The sequence below is a fragment of the Ranitomeya variabilis genome, chromosome 2, assembly GCF_051348905.1.
Source record: "Ranitomeya variabilis isolate aRanVar5 chromosome 2, aRanVar5.hap1, whole genome shotgun sequence".
NCBI lineage: Eukaryota > Metazoa > Chordata > Amphibia > Anura > Dendrobatidae > Ranitomeya > Ranitomeya variabilis.
In genome coordinates this window covers 517,021,121-517,047,975 of record NC_135233.1, presented here as the reverse complement: position 1 = coordinate 517,047,975, position 26,855 = coordinate 517,021,121, and the positions used below count along the sequence as shown (strand labels likewise).

Genomic DNA, 26,855 nt, shown 5'->3' with positions numbered 1-26,855 from the left:
CCTCGGCCTCCGATTTGGTGGGCGGGGCCCCTCGGCCTCCGATGTGGTGGTCGGGGCCCCTCGGCCTCCGCTTTGGTGGGCGGGGCCGGGCCCCTCGGCCTCCGCTTTGGTGGGCGGGGCCGCTCGGCCTTCGATTTGGTTGGCGGGGCCCCTCGGCCTCCGATTTGGTGTGTGCTTTGCCTGTGGCCACTGTGCTCTGCCTGGGGCCCCATATGCTGCCTGGGGCCCCTGTGCTCTGCCTGGGGCCCCATATGCTGCCTGGGGCCCATGTGCTCTGCCTGGGGCCCCTGTGCTCTGCCTGGGGCCCCATGTTCTGCCTGGGGCCCCTGTGCTGTGCCTGGGGCCACTGTGCTCTGCCTGGGTGTAGGACACTGGTGACGTCACTTATCTCCGGACATTAGCTATGGACATTAGCTACGGACATTAGCTCCGGACAATAGCTCCGGACAATAGCTCCGGACAAAGCCACGGAAGTTGGCACAAATTGCAGGAAGTAGTATTCTAGGCAATTATATATTAGAAGCATGCAAAAATCAAGTCAGTCTGGTTCTAGAAACCCTGCCCGAAGTTCGCATATCACCTTCATGTGGCATAAAACAGGACACACGCAAATTTATCTTCTCAGGTAATCAGTCAAAAAACTATATGAACATATTTGTAGTCAGCAGGATTTTGAACCAGCGCAGGGAAACCCCAATGGATTTCTAGTCCATCGCCTTTACCATTCGGCCATGACTACTCAGACATTGACCTCTGATGAGAATCAAACACCTTTTCTTATAGCACCATGATCAAGATCAGTGATTATCCCTCTGGAAAACATCTCAGAAAATAGAAACAAATTTCCAGGTCCCAGTAAAATGTAAAAATCTGATTTAAAGTCATCATCAATGGGAATCATGCACAGTTTAAGACTTTTACCTCTTTATAAGGCGGATTTGGAGTGGGTCCATTCCAAAAACATCCTGAAAATTACACTGAAAATGCTGAAAACACTGAACAAATTAATTTCCACGTAAAAAAGACTTGCTGTTCATATGATCAGGCTTTTGGGCGTCTTTTAACCACATCAAGTTTCCAAAAATGCCAAGCGGTTATCTAAAATAAGCATATAATTATTCAGGTGTTTTTCATTTAGAAGAGCTTCATACTTATAATACAATTCAATGGCAAGGTTAGGAAAACTCCTTCAATGTTCCTGAGAGACTTTTGGTGCATTTTGTGAGCTACAAAGGAAAGCCACAAAAACAGACTCAAAAGATGCCCAAAATAATTTTAGAGAAACACCACCAAAAATGTTTACAAACCGCTGTAGGAAATTCTGAAAAACACAAGAAAAGATGATTCAGGAAGAAAACGCCAACATTTCCTGAAGCCATTTCAGCTTCAAATCCTTGTCAGTTTCATACACCTGGAAAAAGTGTTATGTGAACATTGACATAAATCATAGGGTATGGTTGCTTTGCGTGACACAGTTCGTAAGAGTGCTGTAACTTAAAGTCAATTTTAAGTTTCCGTAATCCTGCTTTAAAGGTAGATTTGGCCATAGAACTCAAAGTGATCACTCCATGGATGCTTGGAACATTCAAGTCTTTGTTTTGCATGTTGATTTTAACTTTCTCTTTTTATGTTAAACCTTTGGCACAGGAGAACTCAGTGTAAGTGCAAAAACTGAAACACATGTACAAAGAGCTGCCCAGGTTCCACTGAGATTTGAACTCAGATCACTGGATTCAAAGTCCAGAGTGCTAACCATTACACCATGGAACCACACACACAAAAAATAACTGGCTGCAGTTTTTTTGTGCTAAAAAGCACATATGAACTCATGAATCATGGTGAAAAAAGGCTCTAAAGCTGTAGTGCAAATCTACAATTAATACACAATGGTAAATTAATATCTCCTAAACTTTATTTCCACAAGTGTGCCAAGAGTTCCATGATATCTCAACAATGACAGTTTTAAATGTTGATGAAAAGTGACTAGTAAATAGAGTGTTGGATCTGTTACTTGGAAAAAGGGTAAGAAAAAAATAACTGCAAAACTTATACTGTTAGAAAGCTGTTCATCCAGAAGTGGCTAAAAAATTTTCATTGTGTGGTAAAAAGTTTTATCCAAGAGATAACTCAAGGTTGCTGTGAATAAAAGTGAATGTCCCAGTACATCTGCCACAGCAGTGGTCTGTAACTGCTAGACAAAAGAGGGAGATGCACCACTTACCTGGTGGCACTCATGGCGCTTCTTTTAATTAGTGGCATGACGCACGTGGGATGTAGCGTCAGATCGGCTTATATAAAATGCATCCAAAAATCAAGTCAGTCTGGTTCTAGAAACCCTGCCCAAAGTTCGCATATCACCTTCATGTGGCATAAAACAGGACACACGCAAATTTATCTTCTCAGGTAATCAGTCAAAAAACTATATGAACATATTAGTAGTTAGCAGGATTTGAACCAGCACGGAGAAACCCCAATGGATTTCTAGTCCATCGCCTTAACCACTCGGCCACGACTACTCAGACGTTGACTTTTGATGACAATCAAACACCTTTTCTTAAAGCACCATGATCAAGATCAGTGATTATCCCTCTGGAAAACATCTCAGAAAATAGAAACAAATTTCCAGGTCCCAGTAAAATGTAAAAAACTGGTTTAAAGTCATCATCAATGGGAATCATGCACAGTTTAAGACTTTTACCTCTTTATAAGGTGGATTTGGAGTGGGTCCATTCCAAAAACATCCTGAAAATTACTCTGAAAATGCTGAAAACACTGAACAAATTAATTTCCACGTAAAAAAGACTTGCTGTTCATATGATCAGGCTTTTGGGCGTCTTTTAACCACATCAAGTATCCAAAAATGCCAAGCGGTTAACTAAAATAAGCATATCATTCTTCAGGTGTTTTTCATTTAGAAGAGCTCCATACTTATAATACAATTCAATGGCAAGGTTAGGAAAACTCCTTCAAGGTTCCTGAGAGACTTTTGGTGCATTTTGTGAGCTACAAAGAAAAGCCACAAAAACAGACTCAAAAGATGCCCAAAATAATTTTAGAAAAACACTACCAAAAATGTTTACAAATCGCTGTAGGAAATTCTGAAAAACACAAGAAAAGATGATTCAGGAAGAAAACGCCAACATTTCCTGAAGCCATTTCAGCTTCAACTCCTTGTCAGTTTCATACACCTGGAAAAAGTGTTATGTGAACATTGACATAAATCATAGGGTATGGTTGCTTTGCGTGACACAGTTCATAAGAGTGCTGTAACTCATAGTCAATTTTAAGTTTCCGTAATCCTGCTTTAAAGGTAGATTTGGCCATAGAACTCAAAGTGATCACTCCATGGATGCTTGGAACATTCAAATCTTTGTTTTGCATGTTGATTTTAACTTTCTCTTTTTATGTTAAACCTTTGGCACAGGAGAACTCAGTGTAAGTGCAAAAACTGAAACACATGTACAAAGAGCTGCCCAGGTTCTACTGAGATTTGAACTCAGAGTCCAGAGTGCTAACCATTACACCATGGAACCACATGCACAAAAAATAACTGGCTGCAGTTTTTTTGTGATAAAAAGCACAAATGAACTCATGAATCATGGTGAAAAAAGGCTCTAAAGCTGTAGTGCAAATCTACAATTAATACACAATGGTAAATTAATATCTCCTAAACTTTATTTCCACAAGTGTGCCAAGAGTTCCATGATATCTCAACAATGACAGTTTTAAATGTTGATGGAAAGTGGCTAGAAAATAGAGTGTTGGATCTGTTACTTGGAAAAAGGGTAAGAAAAAAATAACTGCAAAACTTTTACAGTTAGAAAGCTGTTCATCCAGAAGTGGCTAAAAAATTTTCATTGTGTGGTAAAAAGTTTTATCCAAGAGATAATTCAAGGTTGCTGTGAATAAAAGTGCATATCCCAGTACATCTGCCACAGCAGTGGTCTGTAACTGCTAGACAAAAGAGGGAGATGCACCACTTACCTGGTGGCACTCATGGCGCTTCTTTTAATTAGTGGCATGACGCACGTGGGATGTAGCGTCAGATCGGCTTATATAAAATGCATCCAAAAATCAAGTCAGTCTGGTTCTAGAAACCCTGCCCAAAGTTCGCATATCACCTTCATGTGGCATAAAACAGGACACACGCAAATTTATCTTCTCAGGTAATCAGTCAAAAAACTATATGAACATATTAGTAGTCAGCAGGATTTGAACCAGCACGGAGAAACCCCAATGGATTTCTAGTCCATCGCCTTAACCACTCGGCCACGACTACTCAGACGTTGACCTTTGATGACAATCAAACACCTTTTCTTATAGCACCATGATCAAGATCAGTGATTATCCCTCTGGAAAACATCTCAGAAAATAGAAACAAATTTCCAGGTCCCAGTAAAATGTAAAAATCTGATTTAAAGTCATCATCAATGGAAATCATGCACAGTTTAAGACTTTTACCTCTTTATAAGGCGGATTTGGAGTGGGTCCATTCCAAAAACATCCTGAAAATTACTCTGAAAATGCTGAAAACACTGAACAAATTAATTTCCACGTAAAAAAGACTTGCTGTTCATATGATCAGGCTTTTGGGCGTCTTTTAACCACATCAAGTTTCCAAAAATGCCAAGCGGTTAACTAAAATAAGCATATCATTTTTCAGGTGTTTTTCATTTAGAAGAGCTCCATACTTATAATACAATTCAATGGCAAGGTTAGGAAAACTCCTTCAAGGTTCCTGAGAGACTTTTGGTGCATTTTGTGAGCTACAAAGAAAAGCCACAAAAACAGACTCAAAAGATGCCCAAAATAATTTTAGAAAAACACCACCAAAAATGTTTACAAACCGCTGTAGGAAATTCTGAAAAACACAAGAAAAGATGATTCAGGAAGAAAACGCCAACATTTCCTGAAGCCATTTCAGCTTCAAATCCTTGTCAGTTTCATACACCTGGAAAAAGTGTTATGTGAACATTGACATAAATCATAGGGTATGGTTGCTTTGCGTGACACAGTTCGTAAGAGTGCTGTAACTTAAAGTCAATTTTAAGTTTCCGTAATCCTGCTTTAAAGGTAGATTTGGCCATAGAACTCAAAGTGATCACTCCATGGATGCTTGGAACATTCAAATCTTTGTTTTACATGTTGATTTTAACTTTCTCTTTTTATCTTTTTATGTGAAACCTTTGGCACAGGAGAACTCAGTGTAAGTGCAAAAACTGAAACACATGTACAAAGAGCTGCCCAGGTTCCACTGAGATTTGAACTCAGATCGCTGGATTCAGAGTCCAGAGTGCTACCCATTACACCATGGAACCACACGCACAAAAAAATAACTGGTTGCAGTTTTTTTGTGCTAAAAAGCACATATGAACTCATGAATCATGGTGAAAAAAGGCTCTAAAGCTGTAGTGCAAATCTACAATTAATACACAATGGTAAATTAATATCTCCTAAACTTTATTTCCACAAGTGTGCCAAGAGTTCCATGATATCTCAACAATGACAGTTTTAAATGTTGATGAAAAGTGGCTAGTAAATAGAGTGTTGGATCTGTTACTTGGAAAAAGGGTAAGAAAAAAATAACTGCAAAACTTATACTGTTAGAAAGCTGTTCATCCAGAAGTGGCTAAAAAATTTTCATTGTGTGGTAAAAAGTTTTATCCAAGAGATAATTCAAGGTTGCTGTGAATAAAAGTGCATGTCTCAGTACATCTGCCAAAGCAGTGGTCTGTAACTGCTAGACAAAAGAGGGAGATGCACCACTTACCTGGTGGCACTCATGGTGCTTCTTTTAATTAGTGGCATGACGCACGTGGGATGTAGCGTCAGATCGGCTTATATAAAATGCATCCAAAAATCAAGTCAGTCTGGTTCTAGAAACCCTGCCCAAAGTTCGCATATCACCTTCATGTGGCATAAAACAGGACACACGCAAATTTATCTTCTCAGGTAATCAGTCAAAAAACTATATGAACATATTAGTAGTCAGCAGGATTTGAACCAGCACGGAGAAACCCCAATGGATTTCTAGTCCATCGCCTTAACCACTCGGCCACGACTACTCAGACGTTGACCTTTGATGACAATCAAACACCTTTTCTTATAGCACCATGATCAAGATCAGTGATTATCCCTCTGGAAAACATCTCAGAAAATAGAAACAAATTTCCAGGTCCCAGTAAAATGTAAAAATCTGATTTAAAGTCATCATCAATGGAAATCATGCACAGTTTAAGACTTTTACCTCTTTATAAGGCGGATTTGGAGTGGGTCCATTCCAAAAACATCCTGAAAATTACTCTGAAAATGCTGAAAACACTGAACAAATTAATTTCCACGTAAAAAAGACTTGCTGTCCATATGATCAGGCTTTTGGGCGTCTTTTAACCACATCAAGTTTCCAAAAATGCCAAGCGGTTAACTAAAATAAGCATATCATTTTTCAGGTGTTTTTCATTTAGAAGAGCTCCATACTTATAATACAATTCAATGGCAAGGTTAGGAAAACTCCTTCAAGGTTCCTGAGAGACTTTTGGTGCATTTTGTGAGCTACAAAGAAAAGCCACAAAAACAGACTCAAAAGATGCCCAAAATAATTTTAGAAAAACACCACCAAAAATGTTTACAAACCGCTGTAGGAAATTCTGAAAAACACAAGAAAAGATGATTCAGGAAGAAAACGCCAACATTTCCTGAAGCCATTTCAGCTTCAAATCCTTGTCAGTTTCATACACCTGGAAAAAGTGTTATGTGAACATTGACATAAATCATAGGGTATGGTTGCTTTGCGTGACACAGTTCGTAAGAGTGCTGTAACTTAAAGTCAATTTTAAGTTTCCGTAATCCTGCTTTAAAGGTAGATTTGGCCATAGAACTCAAAGTGATCACTCCATGGATGCTTGGAACATTCAAATCTTTGTTTTACATGTTGATTTTAACTTTCTCTTTTTATCTTTTTATGTGAAACCTTTGGCACAGGAGAACTCAGTGTAAGTGCAAAAACTGAAACACATGTACAAAGAGCTGCCCAGGTTCCACTGAGATTTGAACTCAGATCGCTGGATTCAGAGTCCAGAGTGCTAACCATTACACCATGGAACCACACGCACAAAATATAACTGTTTATAAAACATCTCAGAAAATAGAAACAAATTTCCAGGTCCCAGTAAAATGTAAAAATCTGATTTAAAGTCATCATCAATGGAAATCATGCACAGTTTAAGACTTTTACCTCTTTATAAGGCGCATTTGGAGTGGGTCCATTCCAAAAACATCCTGAAAATTACTCTGAAAATGCTGAAAACACTGAACAAATTAATTTCCACGTAAAAAAGACTTGCTGTTCATATGATCAGGCTTTTGGGCGTCTTTTAACCACATCAAGTTTCCAAAAATGCCAAGCGGTTAACTAAAATAAGCATATCATTTTTCAGGTGTTTTTCATTTAGAAGAGCTCCATACTTATAATACAATTCAATGGCAAGGTTAGGAAAACTCCTTCAAGGTTCCTGAGAGACTTTTGGTGCATTTTGTGAGCTACAAAGAAAAGCCACAAAAACAGACTCAAAAGATGCCCAAAATAATTTTAGAAAAACACCACCAAAAATGTTTACAAACCGCTGTAGGAAATTCTGAAAAACACAAGAAAAGATGATTCAGGAAGAAAACGCCAACATTTCCTGAAGCCATTTCAGCTTCAAATCCTTGTCAGTTTCATACACCTGGAAAAAGTGTTATGTGAACATTGACATAAATCATAGGGTATGGTTGCTTTGCGTGACACAGTTCGTAAGAGTGCTGTAACTTAAAGTCAATTTTAAGTTTCCGTAATCCTGCTTTAAAGGTAGATTTGGCCATAGAACTCAAAGTGATCACTCCATGGATGCTTGGAACATTCAAATCTTTGTTTTACATGTTGATTTTAACTTTCTCTTTTTATCTTTTTATGTTAAACCTTTGGCACAGGAGAACTCAGTGTAAGTGCAAAAACTGAAACACATGTACAAAGAGCTGCCCAGGTTCCACTGAGATTTGAACTCAGATCGCTGGATTCAGAGTCCAGAGTGCTAACCATTACACCATGGAACCACACGCACAAAAAATAACTGGCTGCAGTTTTTTTTGTGCTAAAAAGCACATATGAACTCATGAATCATGGTGAAAAAAGGCTCTAAAGCTGTAGTGCAAATCTACAATTAATACACAATGGTAAATTAATATCTCCTAAACTTTATTTCCACAAGTGTGCCAAGAGTTCCATGATATCTCAACAATGACAGTTTTAAATGTTGATGAAAAGTGGCTAGTAAATAGAGTGTTGGATCTGTTACTTGGAAAAAGGGTAAGAAAAAAATAACTGCAAAACTTATACTGTTAGAAAGCTGTTCATCCAGAAGTGGCTAAAAAATTTTCATTGTGTGGTAAAAAGTTTTATCCAAGAGATAATTGAAGGTTGCTGTGAATAAAAGTGCATGTCTCAGTACATCTGCCAAAGCAGTGGTCTGTAACTGCTAGACAAAAGAGGGAGATGCACCACTTACCTGGTGGCACTCATGGCGCTTCTTTTAATTAGTGGCATGACGCACGTGGGATGTAGCGTCAGATCGGCTTATATAAAATGCATCCAAAAATCAAGTCAGTCTGGTTCTAGAAACCCTGCCCAAAGTTCGCATATCACCTTCATGTGGCATAAAACAGGACACACGCAAATTTATCTTCTCAGGTAATCAGTCAAAAAACTATATGAACATATTCGTAGTCGGCAGGATTTGAACCTGCGCGGGGAAACCCCAATGGATTTCTAGTCCATCGCCTTAACCACTCGGCCACGACTACTCAGACGTTGATTTTTGATGAGAATCAAACACCTTTTCTTATAGCACCATGATCAAGATCAGTGATTATCCCTCTGGAAAACATCTCAGAAAATAGAAACAAATTTCCAGGTCCCAGTAAAATGTAAAAATCTGATTTAAAGTCATCATCAATGGAAATCATGCACAGTTTAAGACTTTTACCTCTTTATAAGGCGGATTTGGAGTGGGTCCATTCCAAAAACATCCTGAAAATTACTCTGAAAATGCTGAAAACACTGAACAAATTAATTTCCACGTAAAAAAGACTTGCTGTTCATATGATCAGGCTTTTGGGCATCTTTTAACCACATCAAGTTTCCAAAAATGCCAAGCGGTTAACTAAAATAAGCATATCATTTTTCAGGTGTTTTTCATTTAGAAGAGCTCCATACTTATAATACAATTCAATGGCAAGGTTAGGAAAACTCCTTCAAGGTTCCTGAGAGACTTTTGGTGCATTTTGTGAGCTACAAAGAAAAGCCACAAAAACAGACTCAAAAGATGCCCAAAATAATTTTAGAAAAACACCACCAAAAATGTTTACAAACCGCTGTAGGAAATTCTGAAAAACACAAGAAAAGATGATTCAGGAAGAAAACGCCAACATTTCCTGAAGCCATTTCAGCTTCAAATCCTTGTCAGTTTCATACACCTGGAAAAAGTGTTATGTGAACATTGACATAAATCATAGGGTATGGTTGCTTTGCGTGACACAGTTCGTAAGAGTGCTGTAACTTAAAGTCAATTTTAAGTTTCCGTAATCCTGCTTTAAAGGTAGATTTGGCCATAGAACTCAAAGTGATCACTCCATGGATGCTTGGAACATTCAAATCTTTGTTTTACATGTTGATTTTAACTTTCTCTTTTTATCTTTTTATGTGAAACCTTTGGCACAGGAGAACTCAGTGTAAGTGCAAAAACTGAAACACATGTACAAAGAGCTGCCCAGGTTCCACTGAGATTTGAACTCAGATCGCTGGATTCAGAGTCCAGAGTGCTACCCATTACACCATGGAACCACACGCACAGAAAAATAACTGGTTGCAGTTTTTTTGTGCTAAAAAGCACATATGAACTCATGAATCATGGTGAAAAAAGGCTCTAAAGCTGTAGTGCAAATCTACAATTAATACACAATGGTAAATTAATATCTCCTAAACTTTATTTCCACAAGTGTGCCAAGAGTTCCATGATATCTCAACAATGACAGTTTTAAATGTTGATGAAAAGTGGCTAGTAAATAGAGTGTTGGATCTGTTACTTGGAAAAAGGGTAAGAAAAAAATAACTGCAAAACTTATACTGTTAGAAAGCTGTTCATCCAGAAGTGGCTAAAAAATTTTCATTGTGTGGTAAAAAGTTTTATCCAAGAGATAATTCAAGGTTGCTGTGAATAAAAGTGCATGTCTCAGTACATCTGCCAAAGCAGTGGTCTGTAACTGCTAGACAAAAGAGGGAGATGCACCACTTACCTGGTGGCACTCATGGCGCTTCTTTTAATTAGTGGCATGACGCACGTGGGATGTAGCGTCAGATCGGCTTATATAAAATGCATCCAAAAATCAAGTCAGTCTGGTTCTAGAAACCCTGCCCAAAGTTCGCATATCACCTTCATGTGGCATTAAACAGGACACACGCAAATTTATCTTCTCAGGTAATCAGTCAAAAAACTATATGAACATATTCGTAGTCGGCAGGATTTGAACCTGCGCGGGGAAACCCCAATGGATTTCTAGTCCATCGCCTTAACCACTCGGCCACGACTACTCAGACGTTGATTTTTGATGAGAATCAAACACCTTTTCTTATAGCACCATGATCAAGATCAGTGATTATCCCTCTGGAAAACATCTCAGAAAATAGAAACAAATTTCCAGGTCCCAGTAAAATGTAAAAATCTGATTTAAAGTCATCATCAATGGAAATCATGCACAGTTTAAGACTTTTACCTCTTTATAAGGTGGATTTGGAGTGGGTCCATTCCAAAAACATCCTGAAAATTACTCTGAAAATGCTGAAAACACTGAACAAATTAATTTCCACGTAAAAAAGACTTGCTGTCCATATGATCAGGCTTTTGGGCGTCTTTTAACCACATCAAGTTTCCAAAAATGCCAAGCGGTTAACTAAAATAAGCATATCATTTTTCAGGTGTTTTTCATTTAGAAGAGCTCCATACTTATAATACAATTCAATGGCAAGGTTAGGAAAACTCCTTCAAGGTTCCTGAGAGACTTTTGGTGCATTTTGTGAGCTACAAAGAAAAGCCACAAAAACAGACTCAAAAGATGCCCAAAATAATTTTAGAAAAACACCACCAAAAATGTTTACAAACCGCTGTAGGAAATTCTGAAAAACACAAGAAAAGATGATTCAGGAAGAAAACGCCAACATTTCCTGAAGCCATTTCAGCTTCAAATCCTTGTCAGTTTCATACACCTGGAAAAAGTGTTATGTGAACATTGACATAAATCATAGGGTATGGTTGCTTTGCGTGACACAGTTCGTAAGAGTGCTGTAACTTAAAGTCAATTTTAAGTTTCCGTAATCCTGCTTTAAAGGTAGATTTGGCCATAGAACTCAAAGTGATCACTCCATGGATGCTTGGAACATTCAAATCTTTGTTTTACATGTTGATTTTAACTTTCTCTTTTTATCTTTTTATGTGAAACCTTTGGCACAGGAGAACTCAGTGTAAGTGCAAAAACTGAACACTGAAAACAAAGAGCTGCCCAGGTTCCACTGAGATTTGAACTCAGATCGCTGGATTCAGAGTCCAGAGTGCTAACCATTACACCATGGAACCACACGCACAAAAAATAACTGGCTGCAGTTTTTTTGTGCTAAAAAGCACATATGAACTCATGAATCATGGTGAAAAAAGGCTCTAAAGCTGTAGTGCAAATCTACAATTAATACACAATGGTAAATTAATATCTCCTAAACTTTATTTCCACAAGTGTGCCAAGAGTTCCATGATATCTCAACAATGACAGTTTTAAATGTTGATGAAAAGTGGCTAGTAAATAGAGTGTTGGATCTGTTACTTGGAAAAAGGGTAAGAAAAAAATAACTGCAAAACTTATACTGTTAGAAAGCTGTTCATCCAGAAGTGGCTAAAAAATTTTCATTGTGTGGTAAAAAGTTTTATCCAAGAGATAATTCAAGGTTGCTGTGAATAAAAGTGCATGTCTCAGTACATCTGCCAAAGCAGTGGTCTGTAACTGCTAGACAAAAGAGGGAGATGCACCACTTACCTGGTGGCACTCATGGCGCTTCTTTTAATTAGTGGCATGACGCACGTGGGATGTAGCGTCAGATCGGCTTATATAAAATGCATCCAAAAATCAAGTCAGTCTGGTTCTAGAAACCCTGCCCAAAGTTCGCATATCACCTTCATGTGGCATAAAACAGGACACACGCAAATTTATCTTCTCAGGTAATCAGTCAAAAAACTATATGAACATATTCGTAGTCGGCAGGATTTGAACCTGCGCGGGGAAACCCCAATGGATTTCTAGTCCATCGCCTTAACCACTCGGCCACGACTACTCAGACGTTGATTTTTGATGAGAATCAAACACCTTTTCTTATAGCACCATGATCAAGATCAGTGATTATCCCTCTGGAAAACATCTCAGAAAATAGAAACAAATTTCCAGGTCCCAGTAAAATGTAAAAATCTTATTTAAAGTCATCATCAATGGAAATCATGCACAGTTTAAGACTTTTACCTCTTTATAAGGCGGATTTGGAGTGGGTCCATTCCAAAAACATCCTGAAAATTACTCTGAAAATGCTGAAAACACTGAACAAATTAATTTCCACGTAAAAAAGACTTGCTGTTCATATGATCAGGCTTTTGGGCGTCTTTTAACCACATCAAGTTTCCAAAAATGCCAAGCGGTTAACTAAAATAAGCATATCATTTTTCAGGTGTTTTTCATTTAGAAGAGCTCCATACTTATAATACAATTCAATGGCAAGGTTAGGAAAACTCCTTCAAGGTTCCTGAGAGACTTTTGGTGCATTTTGTGAGCTACAAAGAAAAGCCACAAAAACAGACTCAAAAGATGCCCAAAATAATTTTAGAAAAACACCACCAAAAATGTTTACAAACCGCTGTAGGAAATTCTGAAAAACACAAGAAAAGATGATTCAGGAAGAAAACGCCAACATTTCCTGAAGCCATTTCAGCTTCAAATCCTTGTCAGTTTCATACACCTGGAAAAAGTGTTATGTGAACATTGACATAAATCATAGGGTATGGTTGCTTTGCGTGACACAGTTCGTAAGAGTGCTGTAACTTAAAGTCAATTTTAAGTTTCCGTAATCCTGCTTTAAAGGTAGATTTGGCCATAGAACTCAAAGTGATCACTCCATGGATGCTTGGAACATTCAAATCTTTGTTTTACATGTTGATTTTAACTTTCTCTTTTTATCTTTTTATGTTAAACCTTTGGCACAGGAGAACTCAGTGTAAGTGCAAAAACTGAAACACATGTACAAAGAGCTGCCCAGGTTCCACTGAGATTTGAACTCAGATCGCTGGATTCAGAGTCCAGAGTGCTAACCATTACACCATGGAACCACACGCACAAAAAATAACTGGCTGCAGTTTTTTTTGTGCTAAAAAGCACATATGAACTCATGAATCATGGTGAAAAAAGGCTCTAAAGCTGTAGTGCAAATCTACAATTAATACACAATGGTAAATTAATATCTCCTAAACTTTATTTCCACAAGTGTGCCAAGAGTTCCATGATATCTCAACAATGACAGTTTTAAATGTTGATGAAAAGTGGCTAGTAAATAGAGTGTTGGATCTGTTACTTGGAAAAAGGGTAAGAAAAAAATAACTGCAAAACTTATACTGTTAGAAAGCTGTTCATCCAGAAGTGGCTAAAAAATTTTCATTGTGTGGTAAAAAGTTTTATCCAAGAGATAATTGAAGGTTGCTGTGAATAAAAGTGCATGTCTCAGTACATCTGCCAAAGCAGTGGTCTGTAACTGCTAGACAAAAGAGGGAGATGCACCACTTACCTGGTGGCACTCATGGCGCTTCTTTTAATTAGTGGCATGACGCACGTGGGATGTAGCGTCAGATCGGCTTATATAAAATGCATCCAAAAATCAAGTCAGTCTGGTTCCAGAAACCCTGCCCAAAGTTCGCATATCACCTTCATGTGGCATAAAACAGGACACACGCAAATTTATCTTCTCAGGTAATCAGTCAAAAAACTATATGAACATATTCGTAGTCGGCAGGATTTGAACCTGCGCGGGGAAACCCCAATGGATTTCTAGTCCATCGCCTTAACCACTCGGCCACGACTACTCAGACGTTGATTTTTGATGAGAATCAAACACCTTTTCTTATAGCACCATGATCAAGATCAGTGATTATCCCTCTGGAAAACATCTCAGAAAATAGAAACAAATTTCCAGGTCCCAGTAAAATGTAAAAATCTGATTTAAAGTCATCATCAATGGAAATCATGCACAGTTTAAGACTTTTACCTCTTTATAAGGCGGATTTGGAGTGGGTCCATTCCAAAAACATCCTGAAAATTACTCTGAAAATGCTGAAAACACTGAACAAATTAATTTCCACGTAAAAAAGACTTGCTGTTCATATGATCAGGCTTTTGGGCGTCTTTTAACCACATCAAGTTTCCAAAAATGCCAAGCGGTTAACTAAAATAAGCATATCATTTTTCAGGTGTTTTTCATTTAGAAGAGCTCCATACTTATAATACAATTCAATGGCAAGGTTAGGAAAACTCCTTCAAGGTTCCTGAGAGACTTTTGGTGCATTTTGTGAGCTACAAAGAAAAGCCACAAAAACAGACTCAAAAGATGCCCAAAATAATTTTAGAAAAACACCACCAAAAATGTTTACAAACCGCTGTAGGAAATTCTGAAAAACACAAGAAAAGATGATTCAGGAAGAAAACGCCAACATTTCCTGAAGCCATTTCAGCTTCAAATCCTTGTCAGTTTCATACACCTGGAAAAAGTGTTATGTGAACATTGACATAAATCATAGGGTATGGTTGCTTTGCGTGACACAGTTCGTAAGAGTGCTGTAACTTAAAGTCAATTTTAAGTTTCCGTAATCCTGCTTTAAAGGTAGATTTGGCCATAGAACTCAAAGTGATCACTCCATGGATGCTTGGAACATTCAAATCTTTGTTTTACATGTTGATTTTAACTTTCTCTTTTTATCTTTTTATGTGAAACCTTTGGCACAGGAGAACTCAGTGTAAGTGCAAAAACTGAAACACATGTACAAAGAGCTGCCCAGGTTCCACTGAGATTTGAACTCAGATCGCTGGATTCAGAGTCCAGAGTGCTACCCATTACACCATGGAACCACACGCACAGAAAAATAACTGGTTGCAGTTTTTTTGTGCTAAAAAGCACATATGAACTCATGAATCATGGTGAAAAAAGGCTCTAAAGCTGTAGTGCAAATCTACAATTAATACACAATGGTAAATTAATATCTCCTAAACTTTATTTCCACAAGTGTGCCAAGAGTTCCATGATATCTCAACAATGACAGTTTTAAATGTTGATGAAAAGTGGCTAGTAAATAGAGTGTTGGATCTGTTACTTGGAAAAAGGGTAAGAAAAAAATAACTGCAAAACTTATACTGTTAGAAAGCTGTTCATCCAGAAGTGGCTAAAAAATTTTCATTGTGTGGTAAAAAGTTTTATCCAAGAGATAATTCAAGGTTGCTGTGAATAAAAGTGCATGTCTCAGTACATCTGCCAAAGCAGTGGTCTGTAACTGCTAGACAAAAGAGGGAGATGCACCACTTACCTGGTGGCACTCATGGCGCTTCTTTTAATTAGTGGCATGACGCACGTGGGATGTAGCGTCAGATCGGCTTATATAAAATGCATCCAAAAATCAAGTCAGTCTGGTTCTAGAAACCCTGCCCAAAGTTCGCATATCACCTTCATGTGGCATAAAACAGGACACACGCAAATTTATCTTCTCAGGTAATCAGTCAAAAAACTATATGAACATATTCGTAGTCGGCAGGATTTGAACCTGCGCGGGGAAACCCCAATGGATTTCTAGTCCATCGCCTTAACCACTCGGCCACGACTACTCAGACGTTGATTTTTGATGAGAATCAAACACCTTTTCTTATAGCACCATGATCAAGATCAGTGATTATCCCTCTGGAAAACATCTCAGAAAATAGAAACAAATTTCCAGGTCCCAGTAAAATGTAAAAATCTGATTTAAAGTCATCATCAATGGAAATCATGCACAGTTTAAGACTTTTACCTCTTTATAAGGTGGATTTGGAGTGGGTCCATTCCAAAAACATCCTGAAAATTACTCTGAAAATGCTGAAAACACTGAACAAATTAATTTCCACGTAAAAAAGACTTGCTGTCCATATGATCAGGCTTTTGGGCGTCTTTTAACCACATCAAGTTTCCAAAAATGCCAAGCGGTTAACTAAAATAAGCATATCATTTTTCAGGTGTTTTTCATTTAGAAGAGCTCCATACTTATAATACAATTCAATGGCAAGGTTAGGAAAACTCCTTCAAGGTTCCTGAGAGACTTTTGGTGCATTTTGTGAGCTACAAAGAAAAGCCACAAAAACAGACTCAAAAGATGCCCAAAATAATTTTAGAAAAACACCACCAAAAATGTTTACAAATCGCTGTAGGAAATTCTGAAAAACACAAGAAAAGATGATTCAGGAAGAAAACGCCAACATTTCCTGAAGCCATTTCAGCTTCAAATCCTTGTCAGTTTCATACACCTGGAAAAAGTGTTATGTGAACATTGACATAAATCATAGGGTATGGTTGCTTTGCGTGACACAGTTCGTAAGAGTGCTGTAACTTAAAGTCAATTTTAAGTTTCCGTAATCCTGCTTTAAAGGTAGATTTGGCCATAGAACTCAAAGTGATCACTCCATGGATGCTTGGAACATTCAAATCTTTGTTTTACATGTTGATTTTAACTTTCTCTTTTTATCTTTTTATGTGAAACCTTTGGCACAGGAGAACTCAGTGTAAGTGCAAAAACTGAAACACATGTACAAAGAGCTGCCCAGGTTCCACTGAGATTTGAACTCAGATCGCTGGATTCAGAGTCCAGAGTGCTAACCATTACACCATGGAACCACACGCACAAAAAATAACTGGCTGCAGTTTTTTTGTGCTAAAAAGCACATATGAACTCATGAATCATGGTGAAAAAAGGCTCTAAAGCTGTAGTGCAAATCTACAATTAATACAAAATGGTAAATTAATATCTCCTAAACTTTATTTCCACAAGTGTGCCAAGAGTTCCATGATATCTCAACAATGACAGTTTTAAATGTTGATGAAAAGTGGCTAGTAAATAGAGTGTTGGATCTGTTACTTGGAAAAAGGGTAAGAAAAAAATAACTGCAAAACTTATACTGTTAGAAAGCTGTTCATCCAGAAGTGGCTAAAAAATTTTCATTGTGTGGTAAAAAGTTTTATCCAAGAGATAATTCAAGGTTGCTGTGAATAAAAGTGCATGTCTCAGTACATCTGCCAAAGCAGTGGTCTGTAACTGCTAGACAAAAGAGGGAGATGCACCACTTACCTGGTGGCACTCATGGCGCTTCTTTTAATTAGTGGCATGACGCACGTGGGATGTAGCGTCAGATCGGCTTATATAAAATGCATCCAAAAATCAAGTCAGTCTGGTTCTAGAAACCCTGCCCAAAGTTCGCATATCACCTTCATGTGGCATAAAACAGGACACACGCAAATTTATCTTCTCAGGTAATCAGTCAAAAAACTATATGAACATATTCGTAGTCGGCAGGATTTGAACCTGCGCGGGGAAACCCCAATGGATTTCTAGTCCATCGCCTTAACCACTCGGCCACGACTACTCAGACGTTGATTTTTGATGAGAATCAAACACCTTTTCTTATAGCACCATGATCAAGATCAGTGATTATCCCTCTGGAAAACATCTCAGAAAATAGAAACAAATTTCCAGGTCCCAGTAAAATGTAAAAATCTGATTTAAAGTCATCATCAATGGAAATCATGCACAGTTTAAGACTTTTACCTCTTTATAAGGCGGATTTGGAGTGGGTCCATTCCAAAAACATCCTGAAAATTACTCTGAAAATGCTGAAAACACTGAACAAATTAATTTCCACGTAAAAAAGACTTGCTGTTCATATGATCAGGCTTTTGGGCGTCTTTTAACCACATCAAGTTTCCAAAAATGCCAAGCGGTTAACTAAAATAAGCATATCATTTTTCAGGTGTTTTTCATTTAGAAGAGCTCCATACTTATAATACAATTCAATGGCAAGGTTAGGAAAACTCCTTCAAGGTTCCTGAGAGACTTTTGGTGCATTTTGTGAGCTACAAAGAAAAGCCACAAAAACAGACTCAAAAGATGCCCAAAATAATTTTAGAAAAACACCACCAAAAATGTTTACAAACCGCTGTAGGAAATTCTGAAAAACACAAGAAAAGATGATTCAGGAAGAAAACGCCAACATTTCCTGAAGCCATTTCAGCTTCAAATCCTTGTCAGTTTCATACACCTGGAAAAAGTGTTATGTGAACATTGACATAAATCATAGGGTATGGTTGCTTTGCGTGACACAGTTCGTAAGAGTGCTGTAACTTAAAGTCAATTTTAAGTTTCCGTAATCCTGCTTTAAAGGTAGATTTGGCCATAGAACTCAAAGTGATCACTCCATGGATGCTTGGAACATTCAAATCTTTGTTTTACATGTTGATTTTAACTTTCTCTTTTTATCTTTTTATGTTAAACCTTTGGCACAGGAGAACTCAGTGTAAGTGCAAAAACTGAAACACATGTACAAAGAGCTGCCCAGGTTCCACTGAGATTTGAACTCAGATCGCTGGATTCAGAGTCCAGAGTGCTAACCATTACACCATGGAACCACACGCACAAAAAATAACTGGCTGCAGTTTTTTTTGTGCTAAAAAGCACATATGAACTCATGAATCATGGTGAAAAAAGGCTCTAAAGCTGTAGTGCAAATCTACAATTAATACACAATGGTAAATTAATATCTCCTAAACTTTATTTCCACAAGTGTGCCAAGAGTTCCATGATATCTCAACAATGACAGTTTTAAATGTTGATGAAAAGTGGCTAGTAAATAGAGTGTTGGATCTGTTACTTGGAAAAAGGGTAAGAAAAAAATAACTGCAAAACTTATACTGTTAGAAAGCTGTTCATCCAGAAGTGGCTAAAAAATTTTCATTGTGTGGTAAAAAGTTTTATCCAAGAGATAATTGAAGGTTGCTGTGAATAAAAGTGCATGTCTCAGTACATCTGCCAAAGCAGTGGTCTGTAACTGCTAGACAAAAGAGGGAGATGCACCACTTACCTGGTGGCACTCATGGCGCTTCTTTTAATTAGTGGCATGACGCACGTGGGATGTAGCGTCAGATCGGCTTATATAAAATGCATCCAAAAATCAAGTCAGTCTGGTTCCAGAAACCCTGCCCAAAGTTCGCATATCACCTTCATGTGGCATAAAACAGGACACACGCAAATTTATCTTCTCAGGTAATCAGTCAAAAAACTATATGAACATATTCGTAGTCGGCAGGATTTGAACCTGCGCGGGGAAACCCCAATGGATTTCTAGTCCATCGCCTTAACCACTCGGCCACAACTACTCAGACGTTGATTTTTGATGAGAATCAAACACCTTTTCTTATAGCACCATGATCAAGATCAGTGATTATCCCTCTGGAAAACATCTCAGAAAATAGAAACAAATTTCCAGGTCCCAGTAAAATGTAAAAATCTGATTTAAAGTCATCATCAATGGAAATCATGCACAGTTTAAGACTTTTACCTCTTTATAAGGCGGATTTGGAGTGGGTCCATTCCAAAAACATCCTGAAAATTACTCTGAAAATGCTGAAAACACTGAACAAATTAATTTCCACGTAAAAAAGACTTGCTGTTCATATGATCAGGCTTTTGGGCGTCTTTTAACCACATCAAGTTTCCAAAAATGCCAAGCGGTTAACTAAAATAAGCATATAATTTTTCAGGTGTTTTTCATTTAGAAGAGCTCCATACTTATAATACAATTCAATGGCAAGGTTAGGAAAACTCCTTCAAGGTTCCTGAGAGACTTTTGGTGCATTTTGTGAGCTACAAAGAAAAGCCACAAAAACAGACTCAAAAGATGCCCAAAATAATTTTAGAAAAACACCACCAAAAATGTTTACAAACCGCTGTAGGAAATTCTGAAAAACACAAGAAAAGATGATTCAGGAAGAAAACGCCAACATTTCCTGAAGCCATTTCAGCTTCAAATCCTTGTCAGTTTCATACACCTGGAAAAAGTGTTATGTGAACATTGACATAAATCATAGGGTATGGTTGCTTTGCGTGACACAGTTCGTAAGAGTGCTGTAACTTAAAGTCAATTTTAAGTTTCCGTAATCCTGCTTTAAAGGTAGATTTGGCCATAGAACTCAAAGTGATCACTCCATGGATGCTTGGAACATTCAAATCTTTGTTTTACATGTTGATTTTAACTTTCTCTTTTTATCTTTTTATGTGAAACCTTTGGCACAGGAGAACTCAGTGTAAGTGCAAAAACTGAAACACATGTACAAAGAGCTGCCCAGGTTCCACTGAGATTTGAACTCAGATCGCTGGATTCAGAGTCCAGAGTGCTACCCATTACACCATGGAACCACACGCACAGAAAAATAACTGGTTGCAGTTTTTTTGTGCTAAAAAGCACATATGAACTCATGAATCATGGTGAAAAAAGGCTCTAAAGCTGTAGTGCAAATCTACAATTAATACACAATGGTAAATTAATATCTCCTAAACTTTATTTCCACAAGTGTGCCAAGAGTTCCATGATATCTCAACAATGACAGTTTTAAATGTTGATGAAAAGTGGCTAGTAAATAGAGTGTTGGATCTGTTACTTGGAAAAAGGGTAAGAAAAAAATAACTGCAAAACTTATACTGTTAGAAAGCTGTTCATCCAGAAGTGGCTAAAAAATTTTCATTGTGTGGTAAAAAGTTTTATCCAAGAGATAATTCAAGGTTGCTGTGAATAAAAGTGCATGTCTCAGTACATCTGCCAAAGCAGTGGTCTGTAACTGCTAGACAAAAGAGGGAGATGCACCACTTACCTGGTGGCACTCATGGCGCTTCTTTTAATTAGTGGCATGACGCACGTGGGATGTAGCGTCAGATCGGCTTATATAAAATGCATCCAAAAATCAAGTCAGTCTGGTTCTAGAAACCCTGCCCAAAGTTCGCATATCACCTTCATGTGGCATAAAACAGGACACACGCAAATTTATCTTCTCAGGTAATCAGTCAAAAAACTATATGAACATATTCGTAGTCGGCAGGATTATGAACCTGCGCGGGGAAACCCCAATGGATTTCTAGTCCATCGCCTTAACCACTCGGCCACGACTACTCAGACGTTGATTTTTGATGAGAATCAAACACCTTTTCTTATAGCACTATGATCAAGATCAGTGATTATCCCTCTGGAAAACATCTCAGAAAATAGAAACAAATTTCCAGGTCCCAGTAAAATGTAAAAATCTGATTTAAAGTCATCATCAATGGAAATCATGCACAGTTTAAGACTTTTACCTCTTTATAAGGCGGATTTGGAGTGGGTCCATTCCAAAAACATCCTGAAAATTACTCTGAAAATGCTGAAAACACTGAACAAATTAATTTCCACGTAAAAAAGACTTGCTGTTCATATGATCAGGCTTTTGGGCGTCTTTTAACCACATCAAGTTTCCAAAAATGCCAAGCGGTTAACTAAAATAAGCATATCATTTTTCAGGTGTTTTTCATTTAGAAGAGCTCCATACTTATAATACAATTCAATGGCAAGGTTAGGAAAACTCCTTCAAGGTTCCTGAGAGACTTTTGGTGCATTTTGTGAGCTACAAAGAAAAGCCACAAAAACAGACTCAAAAGATGCCCAAAATAATTTTAGAAAAACACCACCAAAAATGTTTACAAACCGCTGTAGGAAATTCTGAAAAACACAAGAAAAGATGATTCAGGAAGAAAACGCCAACATTTCCTGAAGCCATTTCAGCTTCAAATCCTTGTCAGTTTCATACACCTGGAAAAAGTGTTATGTGAACATTGACATAAATCATAGGGTATGGTTGCTTTGCGTGACACAGTTCGTAAGAGTGCTGTAACTTAAAGTCAATTTTAAGTTTCCGTAATCCTGCTTTAAAGGTAGATTTGGCCATAGAACTCAAAGTGATCACTCCATGGATGCTTGGAACATTCAAATCTTTGTTTTACATGTTGATTTTAACTTTCTCTTTTTATCTTTTTATGTTAAACCTTTGGCACAGGAGAACTCAGTGTAAGTGCAAAAACTGAAACACATGTACAAAGAGCTGCCCAGGTTCCACTGAGATTTGAACTCAGATCGCTGGATTCAGAGTCCAGAGTGCTAACCATTACACCATGGAACCACACGCACAAAAAATAACTGGCTGCAGTTTTTTTTGTGCTAAAAAGCACATATGAACTCATGAATCATGGTGAAAAAAGGCTCTAAAGCTGTAGTGCAAATCTACAATTAATACACAATGGTAAATTAATATCTCCTAAACTTTATTTCCACAAGTGTGCCAAGAGTTCCATGGTATCTCAACAATGACAGTTTTAAATGTTGATGAAAAGTGGCTAGTAAATAGAGTGTTGGATCTGTTACTTGGAAAAAGGGTAAGAAAAAAATAACTGCAAAACTTATACTGTTAGAAAGCTGTTCATCCAGAAGTGGCTAAAAAATTTTCATTGTGTGGTAAAAAGTTTTATCCAAGAGATAATTGAAGGTTGCTGTGAATAAAAGTGCATGTCTCAGTACATCTGCCAAAGCAGTGGTCTGTAACTGCTAGACAAAAGAGGGAGATGCACCACTTACCTGGTGGCACTCATGGCGCTTCTTTTAATTAGTGGCATGACGCACGTGGGATGTAGCGTCAGATCGGCTTATATAAAATGCATCCAAAAATCAAGTCAGTCTGGTTCCAGAAACCCTGCCCAAAGTTCGCATATCACCTTCATGTGGCATAAAACAGGACACACGCAAATTTATCTTCTCAGGTAATCAGTCAAAAAACTATATGAACATATTCGTAGTCGGCAGGATTTGAACCTGCGCGGGGAAACCCCAATGGATTTCTAGTCCATCGCCTTAACCACTCGGCCACGACTACTCAGACGTTGATTTTTGATGAGAATCAAACACCTTTTCTTATAGCACCATGATCAAGATCAGTGATTATCCCTCTGGAAAACATCTCAGAAAATAGAAACAAATTTCCAGGTCCCAGTAAAATGTAAAAATCTGATTTAAAGTCATCATCAATGGAAATCATGCACAGTTTAAGACTTTTACCTCTTTATAAGGCGGATTTGGAGTGGGTCCATTCCAAAAACATCCTGAAAATTACTCTGAAAATGCTGAAAACACTGAACAAATTAATTTCCACGTAAAAAAGACTTGCTGTTCATATGATCAGGCTTTTGGGCGTCTTTTAACCACATCAAGTTTCCAAAAATGCCAAGCGGTTAACTAAAATAAGCATATCATTTTTCAGGTGTTTTTCATTTAGAAGAGCTCCATACTTATAATACAATTCAATGGCAAGGTTAGGAAAACTCCTTCAAGGTTCCTGAGAGACTTTTGGTGCATTTTGTGAGCTACAAAGAAAAGCCACAAAAACAGACTCAAAAGATGCCCAAAATAATTTTAGAAAAACACCACCAAAAATGTTTACAAACCGCTGTAGGAAATTCTGAAAAACACAAGAAAAGATGATTCAGGAAGAAAACGCCAACATTTCCTGAAGCCATTTCAGCTTCAAATCCTTGTCAGTTTCATACACCTGGAAAAAGTGTTATGTGAACATTGACATAAATCATAGGGTATGGTTGCTTTGCGTGACACAGTTCGTAAGAGTGCTGTAACTTAAAGTCAATTTTACGTTTCCGTAATCCTGCTTTAAAGGTAGATTTGGCCATAGAACTCAAAGTGATCACTCCATGGATGCTTGGAACATTCAAATCTTTGTTTTACATGTTGATTTTAAGTTTCTCTTTTTATCTTTTTATGTTAAACCTTTGGCACAGGAGAACTCAGTGTAAGTGCAAAAACTGAAACACATGTACAAAGAGCTGCCCAGGTTCCACTGAGATTTGAACTCAGATCGCTGGATTCAGAGTCCAGAGTGCTAACCATTACACCATGGAACCACACGCACAAAAAATAACTGGCTGCAGTTTTTTTGTGCTAAAAAGCACATATGAACTCATGAATCATGGTGAAAAAAGGCTCTAAAGCTGTAGTGCAAATCTACAATTAATACACAATGGTAAATTAATATCTCCTAAACTTTATTTCCACAAGTGTGCCAAGAGTTCCATGATATCTCAACAATGACAGTTTTAAATGTTGATGAAAAGTGGCTAGTAAATAGAGTGTTGGATCTGTTACTTGGAAAAGGGTAAGAAAAAAATAACTGCAAAACTTATACTGTTAGAAAGCTGTTCATCCAGAAGTGGCTAAAAAATTTTCATTGTGTGGTAAAAAGTTTAATCCAAGAGATAATTGAAGGTTGCTGTGAATAAAAGTGCATGTCTCAGTACATCTGCCAAAGCAGTGGTCTGTAACTGCTAGACAAAAGAGGGAGATGCACCACTTACCTGGTGGCACTCATGGCGCTTCTTTTAATTAGTGGCATGACGCACGTGGGATGTAGCGTCAGATCGGCTTATATAAAATGCATCCAAAGATCAAGTCAGTCTGGTTCTAGAAACCCTGCCCAAAGTTCGCATATCACCTTCATGTGGCATAAAACAGGACACACGCAAATTTATCTTCTCAGGTAATCAGTCAAAAAGCTATATGAACATATTCGTAGTCGGCAGGATTTGAACCTGCGCGGGGAAACCCCAATGGATTTCTAGTCCATCGCCTTAACCACTCGGCCACGACTACTCAGACGTTGATTTTTGATGAGAATCAAACACCTTTTCTTATAGCACCATGATCAAGATCAGTGATTATCCCTCTGGAAAACATCTCAGAAAATAGAAACAAATTTCCAGGTCCCAGTAAAATGTAAAAATCTGATTTAAAGTCATCATCAATGGAAATCATGCACAGTTTAAGACTTTTACCTCTTTATAAGGCGGATTTGGAGTGGGTCCATTCCAAAAACATCCTGAAAATTACTCTGAAAATGCTGAAAACACTGAACAAATTAATTTCCACGTAAAAAAGACTTGCTGTTCATATGATCAGGCTTTTGGGCGTCTTTTAACCACATCAAGTTTCCAAAAATGCCAAGCGGTTAACTAAAATAAGCATATCATTTTTCAGGTGTTTTTCATTTAGAAGAGCTCCATACTTATAATACAATTCAATGGCAAGGTTAGGAAAACTCCTTCAAGGTTCCTGAGAGACTTTTGGTGCATTTTGTGAGCTACAAAGAAAAGCCACAAAAACAGACTCAAAAGATGCCCAAAATAATTTTAGAAAAACACCACCAAAAATGTTTACAAACCGCTGTAGGAAATTCTGAAAAACACAAGAAAAGATGATTCAGGAAGAAAACACCAACATTATCTGAAGCCATTTCAGCTTCAAATCCTTGTCAGTTTCATACACCTGGAAAAAGTGTTATTTGAACATTGACATAAATCAAAGGGTATGGTTGCTTTGCGTGACACAGTTCGTAAGAGTGCTGTAACTTAAAGTCAATTTTAAGTTTCCGTAATCCTGCTTTAAAGGTAGATTTGGCCATAGAACTCAAAGTGATCACTCCATGGATGCTTGGAACATTCAAATCTTTGTTTTGCATGTTGATTTTAACTTTCTCTTTTTATCTTTTTATGTTAAACCTTTGGCACAGGAGAACTCAGTGTAAGTGCAAAAACTGAAACACATGTACAAAGAGCTGCCCAGGTTCCACTGAGATTTGAACTCAGATCGCTGGATTCAGAGTCCAGAGTGCTAACCATTACACCATGGAACCACACGCACAAAAAATAACTGGCTGCAGTTTTTTTGTGCTAAAAAGCACATATGAACTCATGAATCATGGTGAAAAAAGGCTCTAAAGCTGTAGTGCAAATCTACAATTAATACACAATGGTAAATTAATATCTCCTAAACTTTATTTCCACAAGTGTGCCAAGAGTTCCATGATATCTCAACAATGACAGTTTTAAATGTTGATGAAAAGTGGCTAGTAAATAGAGTGTTGGATCTGTTACTTGGAAAAAGGGCAAGAAAAAAATAACTGCAAAACTTATACTGTTAGAAAGCTGTTCATCCAGAAGTGGCTAAAAAATTTTCATTGTGTGGTAAAAAGTTTTATCCAAGAGATAATTCAAGGTTGCTGTGAATAAAAGTGCATGTCTTACATCTGCCAAAGCAGTGGTCTGTAACTGCTAGACAAAAGAGGGAGATGCACCACTTACCTGGTGGCACTCATGGCGCTTCTTTTAATTAGTGGCATGACGCATGTGGGATGTAGCGTCAGATCGGCTTATATAAAATGCATCCAAAAATCAAGTCAGTCTGGTTCTAGAAACCCTGCCCAAAGTTCGCACATCACCTTCATGTGGCATAAAACAGGACACACGCAAATTTATCTTCTCAGGTAATCAGTCAAAAAACTATATGAACATATTCGTAGACGACAGGATTTGAACCTGCGCGGGGAAACCCCAATGGATTATTTAGTCCATCGCCTTAACCACTCGGCCACGACTACTCAGACGTTGATTTTTGATGAGAATCAAACACCTTTTCTCATAGCACCATGATCAAGATCAGTGATTATCCCTCTGGAAAACATCTCAGAAAATAGAAACAAATTTCCAGGTCCCAGTAAAATGTAAAAATCTGATTTAAAGTCATCATCAATGGAAATCATG

General features: G+C 37.8%; 24 non-coding genes across 24 annotated transcripts; all 24 read right to left on the bottom strand.

Moving 5' to 3' along the window:
- Window positions 1-1,698: 1,698 nt before the first annotated feature.
- TRNAQ-UUG (transfer RNA glutamine (anticodon UUG)) lies at window positions 1,699-1,770 on the bottom strand. The gene has a single exon. It is a non-coding gene; the product is annotated as a tRNA-Gln (tRNA).
- Window positions 1,771-5,246: 3,476 nt separating this feature from the next.
- TRNAQ-CUG (transfer RNA glutamine (anticodon CUG)) lies at window positions 5,247-5,318 on the bottom strand. The gene has a single exon. It is a non-coding gene; the product is annotated as a tRNA-Gln (tRNA).
- Window positions 5,319-7,032: 1,714 nt separating this feature from the next.
- Window positions 7,033-7,104, bottom strand: TRNAQ-CUG (transfer RNA glutamine (anticodon CUG)). The gene has a single exon. It is a non-coding gene; the product is annotated as a tRNA-Gln (tRNA).
- A 915-nt stretch (window positions 7,105-8,019) lies between these two features.
- TRNAQ-CUG (transfer RNA glutamine (anticodon CUG)) lies at window positions 8,020-8,091 on the bottom strand. Its single transcript has one exon. It is a non-coding gene; the product is annotated as a tRNA-Gln (tRNA).
- A 665-nt stretch (window positions 8,092-8,756) lies between these two features.
- TRNAS-AGA (transfer RNA serine (anticodon AGA)) lies at window positions 8,757-8,838 on the bottom strand. Its single transcript has one exon. It is a non-coding gene; the product is annotated as a tRNA-Ser (tRNA).
- Window positions 8,839-9,805: 967 nt separating this feature from the next.
- On the bottom strand, window positions 9,806-9,877 carry TRNAQ-CUG (transfer RNA glutamine (anticodon CUG)). Its single transcript has one exon. It is a non-coding gene; the product is annotated as a tRNA-Gln (tRNA).
- A 665-nt stretch (window positions 9,878-10,542) lies between these two features.
- TRNAS-AGA (transfer RNA serine (anticodon AGA)) lies at window positions 10,543-10,624 on the bottom strand. Its single transcript has one exon. It is a non-coding gene; the product is annotated as a tRNA-Ser (tRNA).
- A 967-nt stretch (window positions 10,625-11,591) lies between these two features.
- Window positions 11,592-11,663, bottom strand: TRNAQ-CUG (transfer RNA glutamine (anticodon CUG)). The gene has a single exon. It is a non-coding gene; the product is annotated as a tRNA-Gln (tRNA).
- Window positions 11,664-12,327: 664 nt separating this feature from the next.
- TRNAS-AGA (transfer RNA serine (anticodon AGA)) lies at window positions 12,328-12,409 on the bottom strand. The gene has a single exon. It is a non-coding gene; the product is annotated as a tRNA-Ser (tRNA).
- Window positions 12,410-13,376: 967 nt separating this feature from the next.
- TRNAQ-CUG (transfer RNA glutamine (anticodon CUG)) lies at window positions 13,377-13,448 on the bottom strand. Its single transcript has one exon. It is a non-coding gene; the product is annotated as a tRNA-Gln (tRNA).
- Window positions 13,449-14,113: 665 nt separating this feature from the next.
- TRNAS-AGA (transfer RNA serine (anticodon AGA)) lies at window positions 14,114-14,195 on the bottom strand. Its single transcript has one exon. It is a non-coding gene; the product is annotated as a tRNA-Ser (tRNA).
- Window positions 14,196-15,162: 967 nt separating this feature from the next.
- TRNAQ-CUG (transfer RNA glutamine (anticodon CUG)) lies at window positions 15,163-15,234 on the bottom strand. Its single transcript has one exon. It is a non-coding gene; the product is annotated as a tRNA-Gln (tRNA).
- A 665-nt stretch (window positions 15,235-15,899) lies between these two features.
- TRNAS-AGA (transfer RNA serine (anticodon AGA)) lies at window positions 15,900-15,981 on the bottom strand. Its single transcript has one exon. It is a non-coding gene; the product is annotated as a tRNA-Ser (tRNA).
- Window positions 15,982-16,948: 967 nt separating this feature from the next.
- TRNAQ-CUG (transfer RNA glutamine (anticodon CUG)) lies at window positions 16,949-17,020 on the bottom strand. The gene has a single exon. It is a non-coding gene; the product is annotated as a tRNA-Gln (tRNA).
- A 664-nt stretch (window positions 17,021-17,684) lies between these two features.
- Window positions 17,685-17,766, bottom strand: TRNAS-AGA (transfer RNA serine (anticodon AGA)). The gene has a single exon. It is a non-coding gene; the product is annotated as a tRNA-Ser (tRNA).
- Window positions 17,767-18,733: 967 nt separating this feature from the next.
- TRNAQ-CUG (transfer RNA glutamine (anticodon CUG)) lies at window positions 18,734-18,805 on the bottom strand. Its single transcript has one exon. It is a non-coding gene; the product is annotated as a tRNA-Gln (tRNA).
- A 665-nt stretch (window positions 18,806-19,470) lies between these two features.
- Window positions 19,471-19,552, bottom strand: TRNAS-AGA (transfer RNA serine (anticodon AGA)). Its single transcript has one exon. It is a non-coding gene; the product is annotated as a tRNA-Ser (tRNA).
- Window positions 19,553-20,519: 967 nt separating this feature from the next.
- Window positions 20,520-20,591, bottom strand: TRNAQ-CUG (transfer RNA glutamine (anticodon CUG)). Its single transcript has one exon. It is a non-coding gene; the product is annotated as a tRNA-Gln (tRNA).
- A 665-nt stretch (window positions 20,592-21,256) lies between these two features.
- On the bottom strand, window positions 21,257-21,339 carry TRNAS-AGA (transfer RNA serine (anticodon AGA)). Its single transcript has one exon. It is a non-coding gene; the product is annotated as a tRNA-Ser (tRNA).
- Window positions 21,340-22,306: 967 nt separating this feature from the next.
- TRNAQ-CUG (transfer RNA glutamine (anticodon CUG)) lies at window positions 22,307-22,378 on the bottom strand. Its single transcript has one exon. It is a non-coding gene; the product is annotated as a tRNA-Gln (tRNA).
- Window positions 22,379-23,043: 665 nt separating this feature from the next.
- On the bottom strand, window positions 23,044-23,125 carry TRNAS-AGA (transfer RNA serine (anticodon AGA)). Its single transcript has one exon. It is a non-coding gene; the product is annotated as a tRNA-Ser (tRNA).
- Window positions 23,126-24,092: 967 nt separating this feature from the next.
- TRNAQ-CUG (transfer RNA glutamine (anticodon CUG)) lies at window positions 24,093-24,164 on the bottom strand. The gene has a single exon. It is a non-coding gene; the product is annotated as a tRNA-Gln (tRNA).
- Window positions 24,165-24,827: 663 nt separating this feature from the next.
- On the bottom strand, window positions 24,828-24,909 carry TRNAS-AGA (transfer RNA serine (anticodon AGA)). The gene has a single exon. It is a non-coding gene; the product is annotated as a tRNA-Ser (tRNA).
- Window positions 24,910-25,876: 967 nt separating this feature from the next.
- TRNAQ-CUG (transfer RNA glutamine (anticodon CUG)) lies at window positions 25,877-25,948 on the bottom strand. The gene has a single exon. It is a non-coding gene; the product is annotated as a tRNA-Gln (tRNA).
- Between the last annotated feature and the right edge of the window lie 907 nt (window positions 25,949-26,855).